This window comes from Gordionus sp. m RMFG-2023, chromosome 2 (genome assembly GCF_954871325.1).
Source record: "Gordionus sp. m RMFG-2023 chromosome 2, tfGorSpeb1-WG-v2, whole genome shotgun sequence".
In the NCBI taxonomy this organism is placed as follows: Eukaryota; Metazoa; Nematomorpha; class Gordioida; order Chordodea; family Parachordodidae; genus Gordionus; species Gordionus sp. m RMFG-2023.
In genome coordinates this window covers 26755760-26774301 of record NC_088776.1, presented here as the reverse complement: position 1 = coordinate 26774301, position 18542 = coordinate 26755760, and the positions used below count along the sequence as shown (strand labels likewise).

General features: G+C 25.4%; 1 long non-coding RNA gene across 2 annotated transcripts; it reads right to left on the bottom strand.

Moving 5' to 3' along the window:
- Positions 1-10435: 10435 nt before the first annotated feature.
- Positions 10436-16887, bottom strand: LOC135923392 (uncharacterized). Of its 2 annotated transcripts, none has more exons than XR_010571205.1 (4): positions 15912-16887; positions 15284-15373; positions 13908-13997; positions 10436-10576 (listed from the first exon to the last, which is right to left on the bottom strand). It is a non-coding gene; the product is annotated as an uncharacterized LOC135923392 (long non-coding RNA). The 2 variants fall into 2 exon arrangements; XR_010571206.1 differs by having other exon boundaries at positions 15295-15373.
- Between the last annotated feature and the right edge of the window lie 1655 nt (positions 16888-18542).

The following is an 18542-nucleotide window of genomic DNA, read 5'->3' as shown; positions in this document are numbered from 1 at the left end:
TCCTTGATAATCCAAACTTGATTGTATCAAATTGATATTTTTGAATAAAAATCATGATATTAAATAATTAGTAGTTATTGTTTTAAAATGAAGAGATTTTATTTTACTATTTTGGGATATAAATTTTATTTTTATAAATGTTATGTTGTGTTAATCCAGGAACTATTTTTATGATATAATTAACTCCTATAATTTTGTTAATTAATAGAAGGGAAAAAATTGGTAAGTGGGTAGCTATTGAGCCATTATTTTTAATATATTTATGTTAACCCTCATCCAGATTCTGTGATTTTTTAACTTTGATCCTAACTTCGTCGAAGGGGTCAATTTAAAAAAATAATGATTCCACCAGGGTTCGAATAAAAGAAAAAATTTATAATAAAATAGGTTCAACAGCTACACACTTACCAAAAATCTATAATTATTAATGTCCTGTAGTGTTGTTAAACAGCTCATTTTGAGCCGATTTTTAAAAAGGTCTAACTCAATATTTTAGCCTGAAAAATATAACCTAAGCCTTGAGATTGGCTACTAGATGTCCAAACCTTTGTTCCTTCTACAAACAAAATCTTCAGGCTTGAGTTATATTATTTAGGATAAAATAGGTTAGCCGTTTTTAAAAATCGGCTCAAAACGAGCCGTTTAACAACACTAGTGTCCTGTAGTTTTATTAAATGACTCAGCCGAGTCGGCTTAACTACTAAGTCGCGACTCGACTTTTGAACTCAAGTTATGAACTAGAGGACAAATATTTTATAATTACCTTAAAATATTTTATTATTATCAACAAAAAAACATATGATATGATTATATTACATTACGAAAATCGATTTATTTATTTGATTTTTTTTTAATAAAAAAAATTAATATGCTGCTTATGTATTTTTATTAAATTTATTATTGATTTTTACGTCCAAAACTTTAAGCAAAAATGTTTTAGAAAATCAAAAAGATTTTTAACGTATTTTCTTGATAAGAATTATAAATCTTAGTAAATAAATCTTTTTTGAGGAATTCATTTGTGAATTATATTATAAATAAACAATCTAGATGAAATCTTTTATAGTTTTTTTTATCATTTTTGTAAAATTATCTATTTTTTAAGTATATTAAATGAAGTGGTTTTTTCTAAATTATTATTTTTTGATATTTATATTAAACTTTTTTATGTTATTTTACATGTTTTTTAAGATAGTATTGTGACAATTGTCATATGCGTTATTTTTTAACATTTTTGAAATTTTTTGACACAAGCCGGTAAAAATATAATTTATATTGTAAAGATAAGGGTTGTGCCGATCCAATATTTTCTGATATTGCTTCAAAACCGATCCGATATTTATACTGATTTTTCACCAATCCCCATTGAACCGAATGTAAAGAAATCAATAATTTTATGCAAAAAATAATTATGCATTTCATTTAATTTTTTTTATTTCTACAATTAAGTAATTAAAAAAAATATATATTTAATAATATATCCATTTTATGTTGGTATGAATTTTAAAATTGTAATATTTAATATATAAAATTATAATATAGATTTTTTTTAAATAAATATGAGAGCCTCAAGATTTTCTCGCAAAAAGCTTCTACGATATGGACTATCTATATCCCATGTCGTACTGAAATAAGACTCAGATGTTTCCGCAGATAACGCCTTGTCTTTTGTAAAATATTTACATAATTCATAACAATATTTAAAAAATTCTTTTATTTAAAGGATAAATAATAAAATTGGCGTTATTATTAAAGATTTAAAATAAATAAAAGTTTAGGTGTTCCTTTCTATTTTTATAAAAAAAACTTTTATAATACTATAAATCTATTAAAAAAGAAATAAATTTAGAGGGTATTGTGCATTTGTTGCATTGTTTAAAAAAAATTATTTGGAAAATATTATAATAATGTTAAATGAAGATAAACCTTTCTATTTTTATAAAAAACTTTTAAAATACTATAAATCTATTTTAAAAAAGAAATAAAATTTAGAGGGTGTTGTGCATTTGTAGCATTGTTTAAAAAAAATTATTTAGAAAATATTATAATGTAAAATAAAGATACTAACTTATAATAACAAAAAAAAGAAAAGTAAAAAGATTAAATCGGTTTTTTATATTTTTGGAAAACTCTAAATATCGGTGCCGATCCGATATTTAATATCGGCACAGCCATAGTAATGATGTTAAATTATTAATTCAATGAAGATGCTCCTTGGAACAATGACAATTATCATAATCGGTATTTTTAAACATATTAGATTTTTTGACTCTAATTGGCAAAATATATTTTTTTAACATGTTAAATTAGAATTTCAATTTATTGTATTATATAAAAGTGACAATTGTCATAATCGTTATTTTTAAAGTTTTTTGATGCAAATGGTCAAAATAAGTATTGCTGACATGTTGAATTAAAAATTTAGTGAGGATGTACCATCGATAAGTGACAAATAGATATTTTTAAAGTTTTTTTGACGTAAATGGGCTAAAATATGTATTTTTAACATGTTAAATTATAATTTTAATTAAGATGTACTATATAAAAGTGACATTTGTCATTCGTTATTTTTAAAGTTTTTGGAATTTTATTTACGCAAATGCGCAAAAATAAGTATTGCTAACATGTTAAATTAAAAATTTAGTGAAGATGTACCATAGATAAATTACAATTATAATTGTTATTTTTAAATTTTTTTGGCCCAATAGGCAAAAATAAGTATTGACAACATGTTAAGTTAAAAATTTGGTGAAGATGTTGCACAGATAAGTGACAATTGTCATAATCGTTATTTAGGTTTTTTTGACGTAAATGGGCTAAAATAAGTATTGCTGTTAAATTAAAATTTCATGAAGTTGTATCATAGAAAAGTGACAATTGTCATAATCATTATTTAAGTTTTTTGACGTAAATGGGCTAAAATAAGTAATGCTAACATGTTAAATTAAAATTTCATGAAGATGCATCATAGAAAAGTGACAATTGTCATAATCGTTATTTAAGTTTTTTGATTTAAATGGGTTAAAATATTGCTAACATGTTAAATTAAAAATTTAGTGAATATATACCATAGATAAGTGATAATTGTCATAATCGTTATTTTTTAAGTTTTTTTGACGCAAATGGGTAAAAATAAAGACTGTAGATATGTTAAATTAAAATCTCATGATAATGTATCATAGATAAGTGACAATTGTCATAATCGTTATTTAAGTTTTTTGATGTAAATAATAAGTATTGCTAACATGTTAAAATAAAAATTTAGTCCACAGATAAGTGACAATTGTCATAATCGTTATTTTTAAAGTTTTTTGACGCAAATGGGTAAAAATATAGATTGTAAACATGTTAAATAAAAATTTCATGAAAGATTATCATAAAAAAAGTGACAATTGTCATAATCGTTATTAAGGTTTTTTGACGAAAATGGGCTAAAATAAGTATTGCTAACATGTTAAATTAAAAATTAAGTGAAGATATACCACAGATAAGTGGCAATTGCCATAATCGTTATTGTTAAATATATATTTCGAATGATAAAAATATTCAGACGACCTTTTCGTATTTTTTCTTTTTTTGAAATATATTTATATGACCTTTAAAAACTTATTGAATTTTTCTTTTTTTGATATGTAAAAACTTGTTAAAATAACTTTTCTTAGCTAACCTTAAATTGTACATAATGTAAATGTTATTAAAAGAATATTATATATATGGAGTTGTAAAAAGATATAATTTTTTTAGTGTTAGATAAATGAAAAATAAAATAAAGAGTAAACGACAGTGCCTTCCATATAAATATTAGTTATTTTTTAAGTTTTTTGAATATTTGTGACGCAAATGGGTAAAATTATAGATTGTACAGTGCTGTGATGATTTAATGAAACATATTGACGATTAATTTAAAACCCATCTATACAAAATTATAATCTTTGCAAAAATAATTAAAATATAGACAAGCATTATTGAAATTTCTTTTATTATTCCTTTTGTTATTTTAATTATTTTTGCAAAGATTATAATTTTATATAGATGGGTTTTAATTTAATCGTATGTTTCATTAAATCATCATAACACTGTAAATATGTTAAATTAAAATTTCATGAAGATGTATCATAGAAAAGTGACAATTATCATAATCGTTATTTAAGTATTTTGATGTAAATAATAAGTATTGCTAACATGTAAAATAAAAATTTAGTGAAGATATACCACAGATAAGTGACAATTGTCATAATCGTTTTTTTTAAGTTTTTTGACGCAAATGGATAAAAATATAGATTCTAAACATGTTAAATTAAAATCTCATGAAGATGTATCATAGATAAGTGAAAATTGTCAATATTATTTAAGTTTTTTTATGTAAATGGACTAAAATAAGTATTTCTAACATGTTAAAATAAAACTTCGGTGAAGATATACAGATAAATGACAATTGTAAGCCTTATTTAAAAAAAATTTGATGTTTGTTTCACCCAGATGGGTTAAATGGAATGTAAAAATTTCAAATTAAAATTTCATGAAGATGTACCATAGGAAAATTTTTTGAGAAATCATTTTAATAACCATTTCAAAAATTTTCTAATAATTGGTAGGTTGTTATTGAAAAAATTTGATTTTAAAGTTTCTTATTCTTAAATTTTAAGAAATCGTTGGACATTAGGAAATAAAAAAGTCATCTTATTCTTGAGTGATAATAAGTTGTTTATAATCAAGCTCAACGAATTCAGAAAAGTATATGATGAGGAAACACGATGAAAAATATATAAACAAACGCAACTTATGATATAGGCAATTGTGAAAATACTTTTCTTGTAATATGTATAAAAAATAATTTTATTTTAAAAAAGAGTACAAATTAAAGTAATGAAAATAGATATCAGACATATTTTAGGACATTTCAAAGAGGACTTCTGGTAATCCTAAATTTGTGAGATGTGAGACTAGGAACCCGAAAATATTTTTAACGTAACAAATCGGTTAAAAATTTTATTATCATTTGGTCTGGGATCTTACCTGCATAGACCCCCTTTCCCCCTCTAATAATGTATATGACTCTCTTCTCAGGACTGAGTCATTAAAATGTCAAAAATATTTTTACCTGATGGGTGATACTACTTTGTCCCTATCATAGCTAGGTCATCCTGCTCATTTTCATGCTGCTTTAAATCTTTTCATCACGGTTTCCAAATTTATAAGAAAAAAACATATATCTCTTATAAACTCAAGCAAAACATTGCTATCACAATAATTCGTTCCAATTATTTAAAGCTCAAAAATTCTTGTCCCGTATTCACTTAGCATTCTCCTTTTTAATTTATTTTTAAATTTTATATATTTGTTCTTTTTTTAAAAAAATTTTTTTAATATATTAATTTTTTAATAAAAAAAGATTCAACATTATAAAGGAAAAGAGTTTATAAAAGTATAAAATTACTAGAAAAACAAAATATAATTACATCGGTTAAATTTATCTCATTTTTTCCTAAAAATTATTAAATAAATTTTGACTTTTTAAAATTTCCTCATAATATAAAATAGGTATATGAACATTTTAATATAAAATAGTTGAATAAAAATAATATCCGGATGCCATATATTTTCTATCTTTGCCTCTCCTTATATTTTATAAAAATTATTAAACAGAAACAGACTATTTTTCTCGGTTATTAATTTATTTTCCCGACCCTATTATAAAGTATTATAATTAATTCGAATTCGATGTTAATATTGATAAGAATTGCTCGTCCTTTCTGAGTTGGTAATGTAAAGTAAAAAATATACTATATTTGCCGATTAAGAAGCGAACAATCTGTTAAAATAAGGATTCAAAATTTATTAATATAATATAATTAATTCGATCTTAATATTGAACTATTTCCTCAAGTTTACAATAAAGGTTTTCGTGACTCGAGTTGGTAGAGTAAAGTAAAAAATAAATATTAGAATTAAACATTTTGAAAAAGTAAATATTCAAATTTATTAATACAAGTTAATTATTACGATATTATTGAGTCATGAAAATATGAATGACAAATTGAGCAAAAAATACACAGTAAAATATTACATGAAGTTGGTTTTGGATCGATGATAGATTTGTCAACCATATCTGCCCATTTGAGTTGGATCTGGCTCAAATTTTCTACCAAAAATTATGCTAATTTGACCAAATCAATCAATTTAGCAACCCACAAAAATATTTTAAAAATTGGGATTTGTTACTTAAATTTAACTTTTGCCAGATAAGGATTGCCATTTTATGTTATTGTAAATACTAAAAACACGACTTTTACTTAATCCATAATAATGCTCAAATTATGCAAGTTAGAAAGCATCGTAAATATTTTGTAACCCAATAATAACGCCATCAAAAATTTAAGAAACATACTGTACTCATATTTTTTTCTTAAAGAAATTATTGGGGACGCTGATTTTTTAAAATTAGATGGGGTAGCTCCCCATAGGCAATAACCTGGTTTATTAGCGATTTGTAATATTTTTGAAAGTACCAATAATGGTCATAATTTCTATGTTATATTTTTGTTTAAATTTTGTAAAAGTTTAAAAATAATGTATCATATTGCACCGAATAACATTTATTGTACATATAAAATCAGGCATATTGCAAAATAGTTTCCTAAAAAGAATTTAGAAAAAATATATTCCGTGATCCGTGATATATAACGCATATGCCCTCTGACGTTGAATAAACAACAGAGCTACGCTAGGTTTTCCTTATTTTTATCTAATTGGAACATAAGTTAATTGGGGTTTAAAGTTAAAAAAAATATGAGGAGCCTTCTACACGTGTGTGGGCAAGCCGCACGTATTGTATGGGCAACATTTCGAATATTGTTACAGACGTCCATAGGCTTTAAGAAAAAGAGCCTATGCCCAAGAACTGTAGAATAAGTTAATTACTTTAAAGGTGGGTGGTGGCTGATTTTAAGTTTAAATTCTTTAGTGTAAGTCTTTATGATTGCTATCAATATTGAGATTTAAGGTTAATAGAATCTGAAATAAAGATGATTAAATAAAAAAAATTTGCCTGGTCAGTATGATATAGTATTATTTTTTGTTGATGATTTATCCATACAATACAATATTACCACTTATACTTCCAAAAATTAATTTCCCAATTACATACGATATTCTAGAATCCTAACACTTCTTTTAATTTTTACTTTTTTCCTTCTATGAAGCAAATTTATTTGGAAAAAAATCAATACATATTGTATGGACTCAAAATATTAAAAGAAATATAATTTTTAAGCGAATAAATATAATTATTTTTGAACTATGGCGCATCTTCTAGTTAAATTTGCATCAACAATTTTCTTTTAAAGGAAATCAATAATAAAAAAAGTCTAGAATTCAGGCGCGTACGCAGCGGAAGCCAAAAAATGCAGATGCCGGATATATTTTTCAAAAATATTATTGTTTATATTAATTTATATTTGTTAATATTTATTCCTATCTCATATTAAATATATATTTAATTACATTTATTATCACATTTATCTACTTTCGATTTCAAGTTTTCCAGGGTAATATTTACTTTATTTTCAAATTTTTAGTCGCGTAATATTTATCTACCATTTTCAAATTTCTAGTCAAATAATAATTATTTCTGAAACTTCTTGTCCAACAGGGAGAAAAAAATTGCAACCTTGTCGAGATAGACTCTCCGCCATCAAGCAGTGACAGCTTTTATGGAGTTGGAAGAGCCGATTATTTGCTATTACTGAAATATCACAATGGTCTGAAAGAAATATTTCCTCAGAAGCAAAAAAATTATTGGATTCAATGCTAATTCCAAATTTTTTTCTCATTAGAATATATTATTTAATTATACAACTATTTTATGTATTACTTTCCCAAAACATGACCTTGATTTGATTAAGAAGATGAGAATAGCGGAGAGCATTTAATTAGAACTCAAGGATATTAGGGCTAATGTTGATGTAAATTTCATATTTTATAAATTATTGTTGAGTCAAAAGCAGAGTTATACGTGTTTAATATTTGTCTCCCTCTACTTGCAGCAAGGCAAGCTCATCGTTAAAACATTAATATAGGATCAGTAGAAGAGTATATCTTAAATATATTTATAACCTAAATAAATGAATGGTTTTTAATTCATCATGCAAGACTTACCAATCTGAAAATATTACACAAAAGTCTTTGCAATCTTTTTCAGATGGTGATAGAAAAAAATATTTGTTAGATTTTTATCATCAAGATGTTAAAGTATCTTATGATGCCTTATTAGTTGAATAACTATGTTTATATGATTAACTATGGATGATATAATCCCAAAAAATGCTATGGATGATATAGTCCCAAAAAATGTTATGGATGCTCTGCATTATTTCAAACACATTTTAGATTATATTAAAAGGGTTTATATATCTTAGCAACTCTTCCCATTAATAAACTAATTAAAGAACATTCTCTTTTTAAAGAAGAATAACAGAGCCATGTAGAGGTAATTTCAGGGCACGGCCCGGATTTTTTTAAAAATATTTTACGGCCCGGCCCGAGTTTTTTTTAAAAAATTTCAGACCCGGACCGGCTGTTTTTAAAATAAAATTTTTATGCCCGGCCCGGATTTTTTAAAAATAAATTATATTTATTTTTGAATTTTATAGCTAATAATAACGATTTCAAATATAGGCTGTTTTAAAATATACAGACGGGCCTGGATATTTTTTTAAAAAATCTTAGGCCCGGCCCGTGTGTTTTTTAAAAAAAAATTCGGGCCCATTCCGGGTATATTTAAAAAAATTAAAATTCGGAGGTCTCTGAAAAACATTCCAAAAAGTACATCCTCTGAAAGTAGATTGAAAGGTTTGGATCTTTTGAATATTCATAAGCATTTGACAAGCAAGGAAGAGATAATTGAAAAATTAGCACAATCCTAACGAAGATTGGATTTTACATTGTAAATATATAACATACAAAATACAATTATTTTTAAGAAAATTTTTTATACTTTATATATAAATTTTAAAGGCTCAAAAAATTCAAATTTTTATTTTGGGTCATTTAAGTGATTCTTATAGTGGTTATATTCACTTTATATTTTATAATTCACATTTCTTTTATAGTTTCATATACTGCCAGTTATATCCGTTTAATATTTTTTAATTCACATTTATTTTATAGTTTGCCGGTTTATACATATAATTTTTTTATAATTCACATTAATTATTATCCCCCCTCCTACCCATACCAAATTCCTGCGTACGCGCCTGCTAGTATTTATAGTTTCGAATTTGTCCTAATTGAGTCACGCCTATCTTATCATTTTAGTAAGAAATTACTAATGCCTTTACTTTTTAACTACATGCGTAAAATGTAACGATAAACATTATAGCTTGTATATAAATATAGATCGATTAATATTTATAAGTGTTTAAATCATCTAATATACATCCCAAAATTGAAGAAAGCATAAAATTAGAATAATATCAGACAAAATTTTAAAAACATTTAGTTTTAAGAGATGCTACTAATTAGGAGTTAAAAATTTTATATTTATGAACTCCTCTCACCTTTTTCTTTTCGAAAATGATAATAACTAATTTTAACCCTTCGTTGAACAGGTGGGACTATGCAGACACCAGTCATTTTAAAAACGTTATAACTTAAAATTCTTTCGATATTTTTGCCTGAATATTTAAATAGCTTTGCATTTTTAGGTAAAATATATGTGCGCAAAATTTTGATTTTGTAGAGTTGTTAAATGATTTGGATCTGGGATCTGCATAACCTGGTAATCCGTGTAACTTTTTTTTCATTTGTTTTGGCATTGATCTGCGATAATATTCTTAAGCAAGAATATTATGCTTTTGGCAGTTGTGGGATGCATTTTAGATAAAATAAATTAAACACGTTTTAAAATAAATATTGGTCGATCTATATTTATATACAAGCTATTCGTCAAACGTTCAAGCTTGATTGCCCAATATAAATTTGTAAGTCAAACAATCTAATGCGGTTTCATAAAACAGACCAGCCTTATAATGAAGCAAAATATTTAAATTTATTATTGAATTACAATAAAATGTTAACAAAATATAAATAATCAAAATAAAATTTCAAAAATTTATTAAACATTTAGGACAGATATTATAAGTTATTTGTAATTTTTTATTATATTAAGTAATCTCGGATAAGTTATCTACACAATTATCAAAGATAAAATATAAATTTGAATTATAATTTAATTAGTGGTAGAAAGTATTTTGGGGTTTAGCAAGCTCCAGTAACACTCGCTTTACTAATCATGTTTTAAATAATATCAAGACATCATAAATGTTTGTAAAAATCACAAATTAAGATAGTTTTCAAAATTTGCTAAAAATTATTTGTCTTACAAACATTTTCCAAATTTGATATAAAAAATTTATAATCATTAAATATTTCAAAATATTTTTGCATATAGATTGACATTTAAAGATTTATTCTAGAATAAATTTATATACCGTCTTAAATTTTAATGTAGGATCCACTGAGCAACTTCTCCAGTCTTTTCATTACCAATCTCCTATAAATCGTATATCACTCATTTCTAATACCAAAAATTTTTTAAAAAAAAAGAATAAAAAATAATAGCAGTATTAATTTATACTAGATACTAGAGTTTTAGAATTTTATTCTAATATCTAATACTTTTTACTAAGCTTGAAACAAAGTTTGTAAAATTTTTTCAAATTTTTATTTAACTCGTGGATTAAAATAGAATAACAGTGACAACTTTTGACCCAAACTTTCTACTGGGCTCAAACATAAATATATTTTTTTTTTAATATTTCTTAATTTAACGCAATAGAAATCTCACTATGAAACCAAAGGTTTTAGAAGATATTTCTAGAATCAATAACCTTTAACTACCTCATAACAAAGTTTTTGGAAATTTTCTGAAATAGAATAGCAGTGAATTTAATACTAGCCCTAGTGGTTTTCGAGCTTCTTTCTAATATCTTGAATCTATTACTAGGCTCAGGACAAGACATAAATATATAATTTTTTTTATTTTTTCATTTTACGCGTGGGTTAAAAAATATTGACACTAGAAATTTCTTTATGAACCTAAATGTTATAACATCTTTCTAAGTATCAAAAATTTTTAACTAGGCTTAAAACCGTTTTAAAAAATTTTCATAATTTTTTTCTCGTGGAATAAAATATAATGGCAATGTTAATTTATTGCTAAACCCAGTGGAACATCTTCTTAATATCAAACTTTTAACTGGCTTAAAAAATTTTTTTTTTAATTTTCATATTTATTTTCTACATGGGGTAGGGGGGGGGGTAAAATATAATGTAGTGCCAATTTATTACTAGACCCAAGGAACATCTTTCCAGTATCAAAAACTTTTAACCAGGATTAAAACAGTTTTAAAAAATTTTCATTATTTTTTTTTACTTGTGGAATAAAATATAATACATGCCAATTTATTACTAAAACCAGAGGTTTTAGAACATTTCTTTAGTAAACAAATTTTTAAAAAAATTTTTATATTTATTTTTTATTCGTGGAGTATAATATAAAGACAGTGACGATATTTTACTAGACCCAGAGGTTTTAGAACATCTTTTTGGTATCAAAAATATTTAACTAGGCTTAAAGCAAAGTTTTATAATTTTTCATAATTTTTTCCGTCTTGGAATAAAATATAGTAATGGTGCCAATTTATTATTAGACCTAAAGGTTTGCGAACATCTTTCTAGTATCAAAAACAATTTTCATACTTTTTCCTCGGGGACTAAAATTTAATGCAGTGACAATTTATTACTAGACCAGAGGTTTTAGAACAACTTTTTACTGTCAAAAACTAACTAAGCTAAAAACAAAATTTTCCTTAATTTTTTTTTCTCGTGGTGTAAAATAAAATGGCATTGTCAATTTATTACAAGACCCATAGGTTTTAAAACATCTATTTAGTATCAAAATCATTTAACTAGGCTTAAAACAAAATTCCATAATTATTTTTCCTCGTTGAATAAAATATAATGGCCGTGACAATTAATTAATTATCCCATAGGTTTAGAACATCTTTCTAGCATCAAAAACTTTTAACTAGGCTTTAAACAAAGTTTTAAAAAATTTCCTTTTTTCCTTGTGGAATAAAATATAATGGTAATGCCAATATATTACTAGACCAAAGATTTTAGAACATCTTTCTAATATTAAAAACTAAAAACCTGGATTAAATCACACTACTTTAATTTTCTATATATTTTGTTGACCCAGCAAGTTGAAACCATAGGTCGGCTAATAAGGCACATTGGGTCGGGTCTGATCTATGGCTAAATGAGTGGCTCGGGTATAAGGTCGTTTTTTTCAGTTCAAACATTGCTGAGTTTTCTGCTAAGCCTAGCAGCAATTTAATAACAATGCGACAGGATATTCACTGAAAGATAACTCCCCTCCAATGACATATAATAATACCCTGATGATGCATTCATAATAATGCATTTGAAAGCTTCGTTGAATACACATCAGCTGGACCATCATTTTTGTAACTCATATAGTAATTATTCTCATGTTAAAAGCTACTATTAAATTAATAACTAGCTTCCTTATTATCTCGATGATCAGGCAATTCTTTAATAAAGTTTGTGTCAGACATAGGAATAAATTGGCCTCTCGTAAATTTTTAATGATATGGGTAACCAAAATGGCGTCCCCAGCTGTTTTCACTGATGTACACTTTTAATGAATGCATCGTCAGTTTAGGTATTATTATATGTCATTGCTCCCATCATAAACTTATATCTACCTTACTAAAAAAAATTCGTCTAAATATTTTCACATTATTACGCGTTTTTAATTATAATACTTCCATAATTTAAATTAACAATACTACTACCAGCTATCAAACCTTAATGTATTATTCATGTTAATAAAATTTCTCAGGGTGTAAAGAATTTAAAGGGATTGGGCCCCACCCCCGCCAATTTGAAAAAAGTTAAATTTGAATCCATTAACTCCTATATTGTTATTAAAATTTTTATAGTCAAATATCTTTTTCATATTTTTTTATAACCAACATAGAAGATAGCGAAGCAAAAAATTCTATTTATTAATATTTTTATAAGTTGCCGTTGCTTCTGCTTTATTTAAGGTATTGAGAGCATTTCACAATTAACAGTAATGGTGATAAATGGATCCATTTTTAACTTTGAGTCAACTCTCAAAAGGCTAAACCACAATTCTAAGTGAAAACTATTATTTTAGTCTCGATCGAGGTGTAAACTTAAAGGATAGTTCAATTTTGAAAAAAATATACTTCTGCCACAAGGCTTTGATCTTTTACAGCGATGGATCGAGATATAGATACGGCGTCTAAAAACGTATCTAGATACAGGTTCACCAACACAACACCATATAAAAAATGTCAATACCCTTATTACAAACGAATTCTCATTTAAATCGAGCGTTTATTTTATAAAAAAATTTTTACAATAAACTTATAATCTATTTTTTAAAAGTTAGTGGAATATCTATAAAATTATTTTAAATAATTCTAAATAAATTTATTTGCTTAGTATATTTTGTATCAGTATTGTTTATAATTAATGGGCATCATGGCTAAGAAAGTATTTATATATTCCTTTACATGATAAAAAATATCCTAAGCAATCTTGAACTGATATCTATAGATTTAAATAGGTAAAAAATAATATTTATTTACTATTCTTTTTTATTATATTTGTCTTAATATTTTTTAATATATTATTTAAATTATATGGCCATATGAGATAAAATTTATACTCAAATATTTTTATAAATAAAAATATCTTAAAATGTATCTAAAAACCAATAAAGATACCTCAGAAATAGTAACATAACAATAATTTTATAAGTGTGAATCTAGATATATAAATGGCATTACTTTAACAATTCTGTCTAGAACCCTTGTACCCCCCCCCTAGTTTGAGTTCAGCTAAAATACCATTGGTTCCATGTTCAATAGCTGCTTCTTCTATCATTAAAAATTGTAAAAAAAACATTAAACATTTTTATTTTATAATACACTGTTATTTTTTTTAAAGATCAATATTGGGTACCAATCCGATGCTGATATTTAATATCAATATAGCAGTAGTTCTTAGTGAACAATTCTTTGAGATTTGATGGTAAAGCAGAAGACAGGGTGTAATAAAAAAATTATATTCATAAAAAATTTTCAAAATCATCAAGCTCAAGAACCATTATATAAATGATAAAAAAAAATTAAAAGGTCCATCTTAGAATCAATCTTTCAAAAAAATATTATTTAATTAATATGGTGTTAAAAATAGTATTGCTTTTGTGATATCGTTTGTGACTTTGCAGTAATAATTTTGTGAAATAGCTTTTGCTTTGTCTATTCAATTTGGGTTTCATAATATAAGCTTCACTTTTATGTATTCTTTAAAAAGAGTGTGCAATAAGGGTTTTGCTATAAAAAAAGTCGCAATATAGTCCTTGTGAAATAGTATTCAAGGTAAGTTTTGTTATAAAATCAATTAGCAATAAAGGTTTCATGATAAAAATGTCACTGAATTGACTCATATTTAGTTACATTCTTTAAAATAAATATCTCAAACTGTTAAGTATAAGTTCTCCAGTTATCATGGATCTGGCACACACCAAATTATAGACAATTGGCTTAATTTTAATTGTTTTCAAATTTTTTATAATTTTTAGGTTCTAAGACAAATTGGCAAATATTATAAATACCTATTTTTATTAACTATTCCATATTTTTGAGATTATTTATTCAATTATAATATATTTACTAAAGAATTTAAATTAAGTAACTTTACAAGCTAAAAATTGTCAATTGTAATTACAAACTAATGTTCTAAAGCAAAAGAGTTTTTTTAAATAAATATAATATAAATTTTCAATAATTCCAAACTCTGGTTATAATATATTTGTCTAAATAATAATAAAATTGGTTAATTTTTAATCTTAATCATCCAAAAAATTTTTTTTACTTAAAATGAACTGAATCTAATAAAAAAATTAGGCCTAATGTAAATATTGTTATTTCTTTATAAAATTAATAATTTCTCAAGTTATCAAAACTTGACGCTTAGCCCAAACCACTAGCTATCATGACAATTTATTATTTCAATTTTTTTTTATATAATAACATTATATAATTTGATTTCTTCAATAATGAAGTCAACATAAGTTTATCATTCTTATTAATCAAGGAGAAGATTTTAATGTTTATGATTTAATAAGCTAGATTTATAAATATAATTTGGTATAATTAACTTTAAATTCACCAGAATGACTGGTATTTTTTCTTCAAATTGTTGAGTTGATTTTTGATCCCAAGAGGCCAAATTGCAATTAATTTGTTTCCTAAATGTATAACCATATTTTATATGTTAAATATCTTTTTATAATATAAGGAATAGGTAAATTAATATACCAATGTAAAAGGAAGTCTCTTTATATAAATAAAGAGCTAGGGTGTAATTGGCAAAATATAATTTACTTTCTGAAATTTTTTAGTACATTTTTTTTTCATTCTCCTTATCTGTGATATATAGGGCATATGCCCTCTGGCGTTGAATAAACATCAGAGCTACGCTAGGTATTCCTCATTTCCATCTAATTGGAACATAAGTTAATTTGGGAGAAAGTTAAAGAAAATAAAATATGAGGAGCCCCTACACATTTGTGGGCAAGCCGTACGTACTTGTATGCGTAACATTTCGAAAAAGGTTACAGACATCCATAGGCTTTAAGAAAAAGAGCGGGGCAAAAAAAGAGCCTATGCCCAAGAAATGCAGTATAAGTTAATTACTTTAAAGGTGGGTTGAGGCTGATTTTAAATTTAATTTTTTTTATAATTAATAATGTAAAATTCATGCTAAAAAAAAAAAATTAAGCATACCAATTTCATTTTGGTTTGTCCTGATGTCCTGCTGGAAAATACATGTTCATTATAAAAATAAGCCTAGATTTTTTTATTTAAAATATTTGTGTTTGATTTTGAAAAGCTTCTTTATGGAATTTTTGCAGTTATTTAACTTGATAAATTGTTTCATGTTTAAATTTAGTTCCATAATATCTTTTATGGTTTTATAATACCATAAGGATTTATATTTTGTGTATTCTTTCCTATTATGAGTGTAGAGTCATGTAATAGCATCATGAACTAGATTTTGATCTGAGTTCCTTATAATGTGAGCTAGGAATTGAATGCGGCGTTTTTTTAATGTAATATGAATTGGAATATGTTTTGATATTCTCCATAAATTATTATTAGATATTACTTTTGGGTAGAAGATACCATTTATAGTATGGAGGCAGTTATTTATGAAGGATTGTAATCTTCTATTTTCTGTTTTATTAATTTCCCATAAATCTCCGCCAAATAGTAATATAGGAATTATAATAGAATTGAAAATTCTTAATCTGGTGTATACAGAAATCTCTTTCGTTTTCCAAATTTTCATATATTTATAAAACGCCCCTCTCGATTTTTGTATTCTAATTTTCAATTCTTCTTTACAGCAGCCTTTGTTGTCTAACAATATGCCTAAGTATTTAATTTTATCTACTATCTTAATAATATTACCACTAATTATGATATTTGGATTCTGGACTGCACTAGGGGAAGGAAGAATGACTGTTTTGTTAAAATTTATTTTTAAACCCATTTTTAGACTTAAATTTTCTAGCAGGTATAACAGATTTTCCGTTTCTTTGATGCTTAAAGACACAATAGCGATGTCATCTGCATATGATATTATCCTATTTTCTAGATGTAATTTTGCATTTAAGCTCAGATCCATTAAACTCGCAGCTCCCGAGCTTCATTTATAATTATATACATTATGATATTAAAAAGAATAGGTGAAAGTACACATCCTTGTTTCACACCTTTTTTAATACTAAAAGAAGGGGATGTCTTATTGTTGATTATGATACAACCGGTAAGATTCGTGTAGTGGTTTTTTAATATTTGAATTATATTTGATTCAATCCCACATTTCAACAGTGTTTTCCATAAAGCATCATGATTAACATTATCAAAAGTTCTGCTGAAATCAACGAAAGTGAAGTAGGCAGGAATTTTATATTTGAAACATTTTTGCATTATTATTTTTAGTGATAGAATTTCTAGTATATTTTTCTTAGGTCTATAGGCACAATTATATTTCAGAAGCAAGGTTGGTAGAGATGACATGATTTTGTTTTTAATTAGAACCATGAATATTTTAGACACAGTAGATGTGAGGGCAATCGCACGATAATCTTTAAAAATTTTTGGGTCTTTTATTTTTGGGAAATTACATAATAAAGAGATATTCCATTCTGCGGGGGTTTTTCCGATTTCCCATATTTTATTAAAAAGAGATAATAAAAAGTTCTAGGAGCAATTTAAGATGTTCAGCTGTTATTTTATCAAGTCCGGGAGCTTTATTATTACGCAATTTTTTAATTGCTTTTACAATTTCATCCGTGGAGAAACCCGACGGGGGCGGAACTAAGTGCTCATTAATGTTTGTTGGGTGGATAGCTCTTCTTGAGTCAAAGACCATCATATAATAATCAAGCCATAGTGCAATTTGTTCTTCTTGGTCAAAGATTTGCTTTCCATTTGCTAGAACTAAATAGGGAAGTTTCTTAAAGCTGTACGGTTTACAAAAATAATTTAATTTTTTATAAGCATCATTGATTCTATTTTCTTTCATATCTTTATCAATTTCAAAAGCTTTTTTTGCAATGTATCTTCTTCTATCACTCCTCAATAATTTTTGTACATCTTTCCATAATTCTTTATTCAAGTTATTACCTTCTCTAAGTTGACTAATTTTTACTATTGTTTCATTTGTTAACCATTCACTTCTTGAATAGATATTTATATTAGGTAGCCTATTATAAGAATCTGTAATATCTTTTTTGAAAAGATTCCAACATTTATCAATCATTCGAGGACATATTTAGAAAATTATCTTTTTTTCTGATGAGTATTTGATCAAATAAAGCAAATCATCATGCGATTGAGCTTTAATTTGTTCTGGAAAGGAGGGGTTTTAAGAAATTTGTTCTATGAAAAGAAGTATTTGGACTAATCTCATTATGGTAACTCCATATATTTTTTATAGTTATTTTGGCTACTACTATTCTGTGATCTGACAAAATATTAGTAGATACTATAACATCATCAAACCACCCATGAATATTTGATATGAAAAAATCTATCTGGGATTTCTGATTAGCTCTTACAAAAGTATAAGTGTTTATCTCACGATGGTGAAAAAAATTATTTTCAATTTTAAAGCTTTTGTTTTTACAAAGATCTAGTATCTTCACTATTGGATTGTTGTAAAGTTGCATTTCCGATAATATTCATATTAGCATACTCTGTAATTTTACTAATTTTTAGATTAAGATCACCTAATATTATTATATTATATCTTGATGGCAAAGAATTAATCAATGTGGTCATTGTGTCAATAAAACTTAGTCTGTCATTTTTTTCTAGGTGGAGCATATAAGTTAATGATTATTGTAG